Here is a 14,953-nt window from a genome sequence, read left to right as displayed (position 1 = left end):
AATTTTATCTCAATAAAGTTGTTACCATAAAAAATATATTGAAAGCAGCCTTTGAGGCAATGTAAGCAGAACACTGAAAGGAGAAACTGGTGATGTTACTCAGTCTCTGATTTTTTATTTCTGAAGCCAATGACTTGATGTGCTAACACCTGCAAGATACACACCTGCAAGGCTTATAAAAGATGTTTATGGTGAGACATAAGTGTCCACTGCTCTGCGGGGACTCTGGGTCGTCCACGCTCTAACTGCTACCCCAAGCAGAGCTGAACAATCCCGTTTATTGTCTCGGACACCTATACATGAGAAGCAGGGGCACTGCTGCCCCGAGAAAGCTGTCTAACCCGGATGGTGTGCGTCTTCCTTGATTTTTCCCATGCTACAAAATGAATCCATTTCACATGCTGAATACGTAAAACAGGAAATTCAGTTTTTTGCCAATGCATTTATTTTTCAGTCTCAATTTATAACGGTTTGCTTAATAAAATTAGTCAATGAAAAGGGATTTTGGTGGGACAAATGTAGACATTAGCAGATTGAGCAACGGTGACAGGCGCAATCTTACTGCAACATTAGTTTTCACAAATTTGAATTAAATGCTCCCAGGACAGCGGAAATAACCTCCGAAAACAAGAGTCCTTGGGAACAAGTTGGAAGAACGCTGTTCTAATTGACGCATTTGCCATTTACTTTTGAGTACCTCCATTTCGGTTTCCTTTTCTTTAAAATGAGTCTGCTTCTGGTGTGCTGACCTCATTTTTAAACTCCAACACTCTCTCTCTCTCTCTCTGTCTCTCTCTCGCGCTCTCGCGCTCTCTCTCTCTCTCGCGCGCGCTCTCTCTCTCTCTCTCTCTCTATATATATATATAATAGTCAAAGGGTCCATTCCTGAGAGATGAAATAAAAAATATATATACATATGTGCTTATATATTATACATGTGTGTATATATTTTCTTATTTCATCTCTCAGGAGTGGACCATTTGACCATAAAGCATAGAACAGAAAATTTTATAAAACATGATTTTTTGCTATCAGTAACCATACTCTTCATTTTAGCTGTAGAATTTTGTATCGAAAATTGGATTTATTCACACAGAATCAAAATGAACCCATCAATCATGCTTAATTTGACTACCATGAATTATACACCCCCTCTATACACACACACACACACACACACACACACACACGTTCATGTGTAACTTTTTTTATTGGTCAGAATTTTTCAGAATCTCTGAATTTTGCCTTCTCTGTGCACATAACTTGAAGAAAGCATCTCTTGGGTCTCAGTTTTCTTCTCCCTCCTACTGTCACTCCCCTCCCTCTAGCTGTCTCCTTTGTTTTCTAAGGTTATACAGAAGACTCCTAAATGGTCTTGTTTTGGGGACTTCCCTGGCGGTCCAGTGGTTAAGACTCCGCGCTGCCACTGCAGGGGGCCCGGGTTTGATCCCTGGCCGTGGAACTAAGATGCCGCGTTCCATGTGCCACAGCCAAAAAAAAAAAAGAAAGAAAATCAATTGGATTTCTAAATGGTCTCGTTTCCAGTCCTGCCTGATCGAGCCCACCCTACCTTCCAGGGTCAAGCAAAGAAGCTCTTCTGAGACACGCACTTCACCGGGTCACGTATTAGCTGAGACACCTTGCTCACTTTCCCGTTCTTTATGTCCGGGGACCAACACCCACCCCTGCAACTGGCCAGTTCTGCTCCAATTATGTAATCCCAGCCCTCTGAGCACCACTGTCCTGCTCACACTGTTTTCATTTTTCTTGAGCTTTTTCCCCTGCTCCGAGACATTGTCCCTGAGAGTGGTGGGGTTTCCATTCCTGATTGGGAGTAAAAGAAACAAAACAAAACAAACAAAAAAGAACAAATCCCACCTAAATGCAAAGCTTGACTTTCAGCTGTTTCAGGAAGATTTTCCCATCATCCCACTGTCTCCCTCTACAGAAAACTCCATCCTGTATGGCCACCGTGCCCATTAGATATTTGCTACGTGGTGTTTTACAGTTAGTTGTCTTTCCAATTGACCTTTGGAAAGGTGAATTTCCATCCTCTCCTATGTGAAAGACCCACGACCAGTGATGGTTTTCATATACTATTTGCACTCCTTTTATTCATGCACAGAGTATGTGCTGCACCCACACCTGTCAATGTGACGGTGTAAACAGAGCTATCCCAGAGCCGAGTAAGAGGAAACGTTCACGTAACTTTGGCGTCCTTGCAATGAAAGAAGAAAGCACGTTTGGGCACAAGACTAACATCACATTCAGGGAGGCCCAATTCCTCTGCAATTCCTTATGTGACAAAAGGGGGGTCAAGTACCAAAACAGTGGCCTCATATGACATTTTTTTCTCGGTGTTGCACTGATATGTGAAAGTATTTTCATTCAGTGCTGCCAGGGATCTCTGGGAAGGCGAGTATTCCTTTTCTGTGCCTCCGCAGCAAATTTTCTTTTTTGAAAAAATAAATAAATAAATAAATTTATTTATTTGTTTACTTTTGGCTGCGTTGGGTCTTCGTTGCTGCGTGCAGGCTTTCTCTAGTTGCGACGAGTGGGGGCTACTCTTCGTTGTGGTGCGCGGGCTCCTCGTTGCGGTGGCTTCTCTTGCGGAGCATGGGCTCTAGGTGCGTGGGCTTCAGTAGTTGTGGCATGCGGGCTCAGTAGTTGTGGCTCCCGGGCTGTAGAGCGCAGGCTCAGTAATTGTGGCGCACGGGCTTAGCCGCTCTGCGGCATGTGGGATCTTCCCACACCACGGCTCAAACCCATGTCCCCTGCATTGGCAGGCGGATTCTTCACCACTGTGCCACCAGGGAAGTCCCCTCCATAGCAAATTAACACAAACTTAGCACCCTGAAAGGACAGCCATGTATTAGCTTGCGGTGTCTGTGGATGAGATTTCCTGGACTAACGTGGCTCAGCTGGTCCTCTCCTTTGAGTTTCACAAGAATACAAAGTGCAGGCAGGGCTCCATTCTCTGTGGAAGCTCTTGCTGGGGACGCATTTCCAGACTCATTCAGGCGACGGGAGGAACATAGTTGTACGAACGAGGCTGTTTGCCGGCAGGGTTCTTAGCTTCTAGGTGAGCTGAGAACGGACTGCATAATACAAGATATTGTATTTGGAGGTCAGCTGATTAAATCTCAACTCCATCTGCAAGGTCCCTTCTCAGCAGTGTCTAGGTTAGCATTTAAGTGAATCAACAGGAAACATGACTCTTGAACACATGTCTTTTTAAGTTATGCAAAGATGGATATGGCTAAACCATGTCCAGAGACTCAAGAAAGCCAAAATTAAACCATGGATGGCATGCGAACAGAAGCCACAACCAAGATGGGGTACATTGATCAGACGGGTTGGCCACGCGACCTCAGACTGAGAAGAAATGCACATCTAGCTGGAGGGGGAAATGCAGAAAGCAGTATGAGGCAGTGGTTGCACCTGTATCCCCAGATGTTCCGCTCTTCTTGAGGCGTACCAAACTTCAGGCCATGTGGTATGTTCTCTTATCTCCCAGTGTTTTCCTATGCTTCTCTCTCCACCTGGGCGGTTCTTTCTCTTGAGATGTTCGTGGCGATCCCCAACTCACTCTTCCAAACCAAGGTGGTCCTCCCTTTTCCGAGACCCCTTCGCTGGCCTCTCTGGGCAGGGTGTGCCACATCACCTGTAGTGTCACCCCGCCAGGAGACCCCCACTTCTTTCCCGTGTAACACGTGCGCTGGCCCTTTGTGCCTGCCTCTCTCTCCCACGCGACTGTAGCTCCCTTCTCTTTATTTCCATAGAGACTTCCATTGGTTTTTGAGATATGGGAGTCACTAAATCAATATTTGTAGAATGACGTGTTATTATCCACAGTGGTGAAGAGCACATGTAATTGTTATGTTGGACCCTTGGTGGTCTCATGATGAACCGAAAGTTTAACCCATTTCTTTAGGGATAAACGATTTCGTGGGTAACAATAGCAGAAAAACACACAATTTAATTTAAATATTTCTGGTCTATTAACGTGCTAAGTCTAAGTAGGCAGAAGAGGAATGCTGGAGAAAGCCACAAGTTGACTCCAGGGGGAAATAAAAAGCCACTTGTGCTCTGCAGAGTTGCAGCTAATTTGCTGTAACAAATACAATCACTTGGTGACAACTCCAAGAACAAAGGATACTGCCACTGGAGTCTTAGACCTTTAAGAGCTGAGATTACATACACTCGACCACGAAGGCTGTGCGGGGAAATCAGATTTTAGAAACTCTCCCTGTAGTCCACTCAGGTCGTTTTGAATCAGGTCTTTGACACAACGAGTATTTTACCCAGAAGAGGTGCTTACCACTGCACAAAAGCATTTTAAGTACCTTCACATCCGCTTTACATACTGGCCTTTGGTCCCCTTTGTACCTGCTTAAAGTATGAGGAGGAAACATCCACGATTTCAGCACTAGAGCAGTCAAGAGCTTGCCTACTCATTAGTTAGTTTAAGGGCTCCACCAACTGTGGGTACCAGGTACGATTACTGTTGAAGGATAAAGATTACATAGGTGCGTGTTTATTTTCTGCCGATGCTATAAGAAATTACAGCAAACTCAGGAGCTTATAGCAAGCCCCACAGCTTTTTTGAAAATTTATTTTATTGAAGTATAGTTGACTTCCAATGTTGTGTTAGTTACTGCTATACAGCAAAGTGACTCAGTTATACATATATACATTCTTGTTGATCTTCTTTCCCATTACGGTTTATCACAGGACATTGAATATAGTTCCTTGTGCTGTACAGTATGACCTTGTCGTTTATCCATCCTATATATAATAGTTTGCATCTACTAATCCCAAACTCCCAGACCATCCCTCCCCCGCCTCGACAATCACAAGTCTGTTCTCTCTGTGAGTCTGTTTCTGTTTCATAGATATGTTCACTTGTGTCATATTTTTGATTCTACCTGTGATATCATATGGTATTTTTCTTTCTCTGTTTGGCTTACTTGACTTAGTACGATAATCTCTCTGTCCATCCATGTTGCTGCAAATGGCATTATTCTGTTCTTTTTTATGGCTGAGTAGTATTCCAGTGTGTGTGTGTGTGTGTGTGTGTGTGTGTGTGTGTGTTGTGTGTGTGTGATCGCATTTTCTTTATCCAATCATCTGTCAATGGAGACTTAGGTTGTTTCCATGTCTTGTAAGCCCCATTTCTTATCTCACAGTTCTGTAACCACAAAGGACAGCTGGTTCAACTGGGTTCCCTGCTCTGGGATCACTGGAGGCTGAAATCAAGGTGGTAGCCAGATCGGCTTCTTATCTGGAGGTTCTGGGGGAAAATTCGTTTTGAAGCTCAGGCAGGTCGTTGGCTAAATGCATGTCCTTGTGTGGAACTGAGGTCGCCCTTTCCTCACTGGCTGTCAGCCTAGAGTTGTTCTCCAGTTCTGGACGCATCCCACCCACCACCCACCACCATTCCTTGGCTCATAACCCGTGTCCTCCATCTCCAAAGCCAGCCGCTGCTGACCTACCCAGTGTGCTTCATGCTTCAGATCTCCCTGCCTTTTCTTCTTTTCTTCTGCTGCATTTCTCTGAACACAGCCAGGAGTGGTTCTCACTAGACTGAGCTACTCAGACAATCTAGGATAATCAGTCCATCTCAAGGTCCATGGTCTTTCTTTCACCTACAAAGACCTCTTTGCCATAGAATTCATTTGCCAGAGTATGACAAATGGAGTGGCTTAAACAATAGAAATGTGTTGTCTCACAGTCCTAGGGGCTGGAAGTCCAAGTTCAAGGCCTCACTCCTTGGCGTGTAGACGGCCCTCTCCTCCCTGTGTCCTCACACGGTCATCCCTCTGTGTGTGTCTGTGTCCTAATTTCCTCTTGTTATAAGGACATGTGGGACCAGGACCCACCCTAGTGACCTCATTGTACCTTAGTTCCCTCTCTAAAGACCCCATCTCCAAACACAGTCACATTCTGAGGTCCTCGGGGTGAGAATTTCAACCTGTGAATTTGATGGGCTGTGAGGACACAGTTGAGATGACAATAGCCCATGGAACATAACATACCCAGAGGTTCCATGGATTAAGACGGGACACTGGCGGCGGTGGGGTAATATCCAGCCTCCCACAGAGCTGAACTCTTGACAACCAGCAAACAATTAGGTATATAGTGAGAGGTAAAACCTAAGAATTCCTGACATGGTTCTGAAAATAACAGTACAAGTTTTCGCGGACAGCTTCATGATACACAAGACGGCCCTGTGGTTCTAGGCCTCCTAACGGAAGGGCACCCCGACATTTACGTGGGCTAACTTGCCAGTTCGGCACTGGCTCATAATGGAACCAGTCAACTATGACCTTGGATATCTTGATATACATAAAAACCCCTTTGTGTCATTATGTTTAGTTTTAAATAATCTAAGTTTCACGTTATTATTCAGGTTGATACCATCTGGTAAAGAGACCCCTGTGTCCGATACAGCAGCTCTAGCTAGCTGGGACAATTTAAGCTAAAATGGGGATTCGCTACCATTAAAGGCTGAAATTCAGTTCCTCAGAGGTACCCAGCCACCTTTCAAGAGCTCCAGAGCACGTGTGCCCAGTGGCTTTAACCCTGGGCAACAGATACAGAACATTTCCAGCACCACAGTCAGTCCTGTTGGACGGCCCTCGTCTAGACAGTAATATTATGATTTTTTCATGATGTGATTCCCTCAAGGTCATGTAACGTGATTAAGGGTATTACAATCCATATGTTGATGTCTTATTAGGGCAATATTTATGATGACTAATTTACACAAAGGAATAATTATCTACTAAATACAGACTAAAGAGACGAAGGCTGCCATTTATGTTGAGGATGCCAGCCAATAAGGAAAGGTAATTGCCGAAGACAGATGTGTCTGTCTCCTGCATCTGGTTCCACGTTCTGACAGATTTCCAGAAACGTCAAGGCGGGTTTCATCACTGATAATGGATTATGTCATGCAGACTCCCAAGCTCTTGGTTTCCAGGTGACTGCTTTCAGACGTGATCTTCCTTGAAAACAAAGTTCAAGTAAGAGCTGGCAAACTGTGAAAATCACCTCCTGAGGCAGACACAGGCAGGGCTTTCAATAAAGAGAAAAAACTTTCCTTCAGAGCACGTTAGCACAGCCTCGGGCTTTTACTATTTACTCGGTGGCCAAGAGCTGCGAACCACCATGAAAGCCCTTCAATTTCATTTATGTACAGACACCTCTAAATGCTTAAATACATTGTTTGTTTGTTCGTTTATTTGAATTCACATACCCAACAGAGGCTTTAGAACAATTTTTAAAGTTGGACACCTCTTTAAAACAAAGGACGTTTCTGTACAAGTCCTGGTGGTAATGTATGGATTTGCCTTGGATATCCAGAAATTTGAATTACTTGAGTATAAACACAGCAGTGGGGCTCGGAGGAGAGGCTGTTTGTATTGATCTATGCAACAATGTTGGCAGCTTATGGTCTGATAAATATCTGTGTGCCTGGATGTTTGGTGAACTCACTGCTCGTATTTATAAAGTATGGGTGCCGTCCAAACGTACAGGCGTGTACCTAGCTCTCTGGATGCACTCACCCTACATGCACAAACTTGGTGGAGAGGGATCTTCTGCTCCATCTGAATGGGAAGTCCTGGTCCATCGTGATTCTGCCAGCCTCCCTTACTAGACAAATACAGCACTGAAGCATCTTACCAAACTCCAAATTCTCTCAACACCAGGAGATCCTTGACTCTACAAACTCAAGCCCAAGTGAGTTACCCCTCTGTTTCCAGAGGTGTAGAACAAAGCTCCAAAATTAGAACTCCAGGACCTCAGATCCTAACACCACTGTCTCTCTGTTGCGTGGTGTTCAGTAAACCATCTAACTACTCTGAGCATCTGACAAAAACTATAGGTGCAAACACCTATCGTGCAGGGTCCTTGGAAGTACCAGACAATGAGAATAAAGCACCAAGGATGCCTGCTCAGAACACACTATAACCCATGGTAGGGGTCAAAGGACATTCTCTGTCAAACACCAGAAAGTAAATATCTTAGGCTTTGCGGGCCATTCGATTTCTGTTGTTGTGTACTCCACTCTGCTATTGCAGTGTTGATGCAGCTACAGACATCCCGTCCACAAATAGCTACAGCTGTGTTTGTCTTCTGGGGGGTCCAAAGCGAAGTTCTGTGGTGATCATCTGGAATCAAGACTAGAGCTTCCCTGGTGGCGCAGTGGTTGAGAGTCCGCCTGCCGATGCAGGGGATGCGGGTTCGTGCCCCGGTCCGGGAAGATCCCACACGCCGCGGAGGGGCTGGGCCCGTGAGCCATGGCCGCTGGGCCTGCGCGTCCGGAGCCTGTGCTCTGCAACGGGAGAGGCCACAACAGTGAGGGGCCCGCGTACCACAAAAAAAAAAAAAAAAAAAGACTAAATCCTGGAATGTCTTTGGTCCACAGATCATGCGCACTCCTTGTACACACCACACGAAAAGAATCCTTCCAGGATACGTACGATGACGGTGACTTAGTAACATCCTTGACACGATGACAATAATGACCGGGATAATGCTGACGAAGCTCTTGATACTTGCCAGACGTGTAATCTTCCCAACACGATGAAGGAGATTTAAGAGCATCTCCATTTTACAAGTTCACGAAATGAGAGGGGGACAGAGGTGGTCCGTGGACGTGCTGAGTGGTCATGTCAGGAGCCCAAGCGCTGAAGCCCTTGCATGATGCTGCGGGTTAGTCAACCCTGGCTCAGACTACACTGCCCGGTGTGGGGACAAACATCAGGTACATGAGCGTCGTAACCTCTCACCAAACGTACTTCCTGGTCCTTCGCTCACTGCCATGTGATCGTGGACAGGAACTTTACTATCCGGTGTCTCTATTTCTTTACCATAAAAGTGACAATGAAGTAACAGTATGTACCTCGTAGGGCTAGATGTGAACAAGTTGATTTTTTAAACGCTCATAAAAATCACTGCCCGTGGTCGGTGCTTATAAATATTAGCTACTAGAAGGTGGTTGGATGCATGTGTCTGCAGCTTGGTGAGAAGCAAGCACCAGGGATCTAAATTTGGTTGTCAGCCCAGAGAGATGCTACGTAAGGCCATTAGCCTGGGTGATAACTCCTCTGGTAAAGGGGTAAATAGTTTCTCCGTTTGTTAAAAAAAAAAAAGAAAAGAAAAAAATGGAAGAGTGGCTCTATGGGAAAAAGGAGAAACATGAGGCTTAAAACCATAAAGCTGGGGCACAGAGAATCAAGGCTTTTCCAACGGAATGTCTTGTCTGGGAATGGAATGATCTCTCTCCACGGCTACCTCATTTAATGTGTGTGAACCATGGTCCTTCTCCCTAGTGTATGGGTTTCCTAAGGCTTCTGTCACAAATTACCGCAAAATCAAGGTGTGGGCAGGGTTGGTTCCTCCTGGCGGCTCTGAGGGAGAATCTGTACCATGTTTCTCCCCCAGCTTCTGGTGGCTGCTGTCCATCTTTGATGTTCCTTGGCTCGTAGGTGCATCAATCCAACCTCTGTCTCAAGCTCCACGTGGCCTTCTCCTCTCTGTCTCTGTATCCAAATCTCCCTCTAATTTCTCCTATGAAGATACTACTCATTGGACTAAGGACCGACCCTACCCAGTATGATTTCACCTTAATTACATCTGCAAAGACCCTACTTCCCCAAAAGGATATATTTGCAGGTACCAGAGGTTAGGACTTGAACATTTTGGTTGGGGGGCCGGGGTGGGGGGACACAATTCAACCAGTGCACCTGGTAATCACCAGCTGAGATCATGTTTCTAGAAAACACGAACAAATGGTATAAACATGAACCCTAAATCTGTAACATCAAGCCCCACTTTATCACCAAGTGAACATTATCACAGCTGGGACTGGAAGGTCTAGTCCTTGGCAGTTAAGTGAAGAAGACAGGCGAGAGCTAAGATGTGGAGTTAGACCTTCTCATACTGGAGGGCCAGGTAGGTGCAGACCCGGCTGCCTGCCTGGCTGGGAGGAAATGGGAGGTGTGGATAAGAGGATCATTCATCAGTATCACCAAAGAGCACAGGAGGGCAGCCAGTGGACACAGTGCGTGCTGGGCGTTAGCAGGGCCACAGGCAATGGTCCATGTCCAAGACCCAAACGTGGCTGTCATGAGTAAAATGGAAACATCAAGGCAGGACCCCTGTCTTGATGGGTCCAGGGTTCTAAGGAAAGCAGAGAGGGCTCGGGCAAAGGTAGTGGTCGCTGGGCCTGGAGCACAGGTGGGGGACCCTGTCTTGGGCCAAAGGCCAGTTATCAAAGCAGGAACGGTAGTCACCAAGCATGGCAAGACTGAGTTAGAAGGTGAAGTCTTTCAAATCTTTCTACCTAAAGAGGAAGCTAAAGGACAAGGTGATGAGAAGGAGAAGTAACGAACAATGGAATGTGCAAAGTCAAGGGCAGCCACGTGGCAGGGCTAAGTGTTGGAGAGACTGGGGATAAATCTGGCTTTGCAAGTCTTCCTTTTATCACCAAAAGCCCCTGGGAAAGTCTTCTCTGGAGCTTTCCTGACACTCTGAGAAAGAGTCAGAAGACCATGACCCGCCCTTTGTCTTGGGCCCTTGAATATCAATATCCTGGTGTCAACCTGCAAATCAGTGTGGAAAATAAGGGCACAGCATAAATTCTTGAAAGCAACGCTCTAAAAATAAAATGCAATGGAAACTCATGTTTTAAACATGGACGGCTCGGGCACCACGGCAGCCCTTTGATATAGATGCTTTGCTGTAGGCTGAATTAATTAATTAATTTGCATCAGGCCTCCAAACTCAAAGTGCTTCTTTCTAAACTCATATGCATTTCCACAAACAAGTCTGTGAAACAGAAGGCAAAGTAGGACAGCAAGCCCCGCCTTGTTTAGAATCTGCTAGATGGCTTCAGTTCGGCAATCCGTACACCACATCTTTTGACACAGTGGATTTTAATGCTTCATTGAAACATTTATTCGTCACTGGGAGGGATCCAGAATTCAGTACTGAATACCCCTTTAAGATATTTATTTTACGCTGTGGATACACTTGACATATGGTGGTGCAGAAATTTCTTTTCGACTTTGTTGTACGACAAATTTGTGGATGTTCAAGGTCATTGTGATTAGCAAGGTCACTGTGATTAGTTAACACTGATGAGAATGTGGATTTTTATTCAAAGTTTTATTCTTTATACTACGCCAGATGCTCATGGTATGGAGACGAATATTACCGAAACCCTTACCCTCAAGCGGCTTAAAGACACAGATGGGAAACACACTAAGAAATATTTACACAGTATGGTTTAGACCAGGGATCTGCAGGCTGTGGCCTGCAGGCCATATTCAGCCTGCAACCTGTTTTGTATGGCCTGTAAGGTAAGAATTTTTGAAACTAAAACCTGGTTCTTTGAGAAGATAATGTTGATAAACTTTTAGCCAGCCTCATCAAGAAAAAAAGGGAAAGGGCCCAAATCAATAAAATCAGACATGAAAATGGAGAAGTTACAACTGACACCACAGAAATATAAAGGATCATAAGAGACTACTATGAACAACTATATACCAAAAAATGGACAATCTACAAGAAATGGAAAAATTCTTAGAAAGGTACAATCTCCCAAAACTGAACCAGGAAGAATCAGAAAATATGAACAGACCAATTAACAGTAACGAAATTGAATCAATAATTTATTTTTCATTTTTTTAGCAGCACTGCACAGCTTGCAGGATCTTAGTCCCACCAACCAGGGATTGAACCTGTGACCCCTGCAGTGGAAGCACAGAGTCCAAACCACTGGACCGCCGGGAAGTCCCAAGAATCAGTAATTTAAAAACTTGCAAGAAACAAAAGTCCAGGACCAGATGGCTTCACAGATGAATTCTACCAAATATTTAAAGAATTAACACCTATCCATCTCAAACTATTCCAAAAAATTGCACGGCAGGGAACTCTTCTGAACTCATTCTATGAGGCCAGCATCAGCCTGATAGCAAAACCAGACAATGATATCACAAAAAAAGAAAATTACAAGGTAGTATCACTGATAAACATAGATGGAGAAATCCTCAACAAAATATTAGCAAACCAAATCCAACAGTACATTAAAAGAATCATACACCATGATCAAGTGGGATTTATCCCAGGGATGCAAGGATTTTTCTGTATCTCCACACCAATCAATGTGATACACCACATTAATAAATTGAAGAATAACAATATAATCATCTCAATAGATACAGAAAAAGCTTTTGATTAAATTCAGCATCCATTTATGATAAAAACTCTCCTTCTGCAGAGGGAATATAACTCAACATAATAAAGGACATGTATGACAAACCTACAGCCAGCATCATACTCAACGGTGAAAAGCTGGAAGCAATTTCCTGTAAGATGAGGTATACCTCAAGACAAGGATGCCCACTGTTGCCACTATTACTCAACATAGTTTTGGAAGTTCTAGCCATAGTAATCAGAGAAGAAAAAGAAATAAAATTAATCCAAATTGGAAAGGAAGAAGTAAAACTGTCACTCTTTGCAGATGACATGATACTGTACATAGAAAATCCTCAAGATGCTACCAGAAAACTATCAGAACTCATGAATGAACTCAGTAAAGTTGCAGGAGACAAAATTAATGCACAGAAATCTGTTGCATTTCTATAGATTAACAACGAACTATCAGAAAGAGAAACATCACATCAAAAAGAATAACGTACCTAGGAATAAACCTACCTAAGGAGGTAAAAGACTTGTACTTAAAATATTTTTAATAGTTTGAAAAAGACTGAAAGAAAAATAGTTTTGTGACATGTGAAAATTATATGAAACTCTACTCTCATGACACAACGTGCAATCATAATCTGTGGTATTTACTCAAAGGCGTTGAAAACTTAAGTCCACACACACACAAAAACACTGTACATGGATGTTTGTAGCAAATTTATTCATAATTGCCAAAACATGAAAGCAATCCAGATGTCCCCTTCAGTAGATGAATGGATAAATGGAACATCCAGACAATGGAATATTACTCAGCACTAAAAAGAAATGAGCCATCAAGCCATGAAAAGACATGGAGGAATCTAAATGTGTAGTATCAGGAAGTGAAAGAAAAATCTCAAAAGGCTGCACAATGTATATGATTCCAACTCTATGACATTCTGGAAAAGGCAAAACTATGGAGACAGTGAAAGATCAGTGATTGTCAGGGGCTGGGGGGGAGGGATGAACAGGTGGAGCACAGGAGATTTTTAGGGCAGTGAAACTACTCTGCATGATGTTATACGGTTGGATACATGTCATCATACACTTGTCCAAACCCACAGAATAAATGACACCAAGAATGAACCCTAATGTAAACTATGGGCTTTGGGTGATGATGTGTCCGTGAAGGTTCATTAATTCTAACAAATGTACCATCTGATGGGAGATGCTGATAATGGGGGAGGCTGTGCACGTGTGACGGCAGGGGGTGTACAAAAAATCTCTACACCTTCCATTCAATTCTGCTGTGAATCTAAACACTCTCTGAAAAGTGGCTATTAAAAACTGTATGATCGGGGCTTCCCTGGTGGCACGCTGGTTAAGACTCCGCCTGCCAACACAGGGGACATGGGTTCGAGCCCTGGTCTGGGAAGATGCTGCAGAGCAACTAAGCCTGTGAGCCACAACTCCTAAGCCAGTGTGTCGCCACTACTGAGCCTGCACTCTAGAGCCCATGAGCCACAACCAGTGAGCCCACATGCCTCAACTACTGAAGCCTGCACGCCTAGAGCCCGTGCTCTGCAACAAGAGAAGCCACCACAATGAGAAGCCCTCACACCACAATGAAGAGTAGCCCCCGCTCGCCGAAAGCCCACACACAGCAATGAAGACCCAACACAGCCAAAAATAAATAAATAAAATAAACGTATAAAAACAAAACAAAGGGCTTCCCTGTGCGCAGTGGTTGAGAGTCCGCCTGCCGATGCAGGAGACACGGGTTTGTGCCCCGGTCTGGGAAGATCCCACATGCCGCGGAGCAGCTAGGCCCGTGAGCCATGGCCGCTGAGCCTGCGCGTCCAGAGCCTGTGCTCCGCAACGGGAGAGGCCACAACAGTGAGAGGCCCTCATACCGCAAAACAAACAAACAAACAAAACAAAAAAACCCCTGTATGATCCATCCATATCTCTGCAAAAGACCCAATTTCGTTCCTTTTTATAGCCGAGTAATATTCCATTGTACATATGGACCTACAGACTGTCATACAGAGTGAAGTAAGTCAGAAAGAGAAAAACAAATAACATATATTAATGCATATGTGTGGAGTCTAGAAAAATGGTATAGATGATCTTATCTGCAAAGCAGAAATAGAGACACAGACGTAAAGAACAAATGTATGGATACCAAGGAGGAAAGGGGTGGGTGGGATGAATTGGGAGATTAGGACTGACATATATACATGATCGATACTATGTATAAAATAGATAACTAATGAGAACCTACCGTATAGCACAGGGAACTCTACTCAGTGCTCTGTGGTGACCTAAATGGGAAGGAAATCCAAAAAAGAGGGATATACGTGTACGTATAGCTGATTCACTTTGCTGTACAGTAGAAACACAACACTGTAAAGCAACTGTACACCAATAAAAATTAAGAAAAACACTATATGAAACTCAAATATCAGTGCCTGTAAATAAAGTTTAATTGGGATATGATCACAGTGATTCATTTATACATCACCTGTGGCTGCTTTTGAGCTACACTGGCAGAGTCAAGCATCTGACACAGAAACCACATGACCTGCAAAGTTAAAAAACTGTAATAGATGTAGTACACCTGCAGATGTCTCTCTGTCAACTTGCACACCTAAGTACAAGTCACTGTCCAACTGTCTCTAGAATAGATCTGTTAGGAAGGCTCACACCAGAGACTTAAAAAAAATGAGTAAGTTCCTTATGCCAAATGGTAATG

The sequence above is a fragment of the Delphinapterus leucas genome, chromosome X (assembly GCF_059928025.1).
Source record: "Delphinapterus leucas isolate spDelLeu-1000000601 "Yukka" chromosome X, BTC_Dleu_Yukka2, whole genome shotgun sequence".
Taxonomy (NCBI): domain Eukaryota; kingdom Metazoa; phylum Chordata; class Mammalia; order Artiodactyla; family Monodontidae; genus Delphinapterus; species Delphinapterus leucas.
This window is presented reverse-complemented; position numbering follows the sequence as displayed.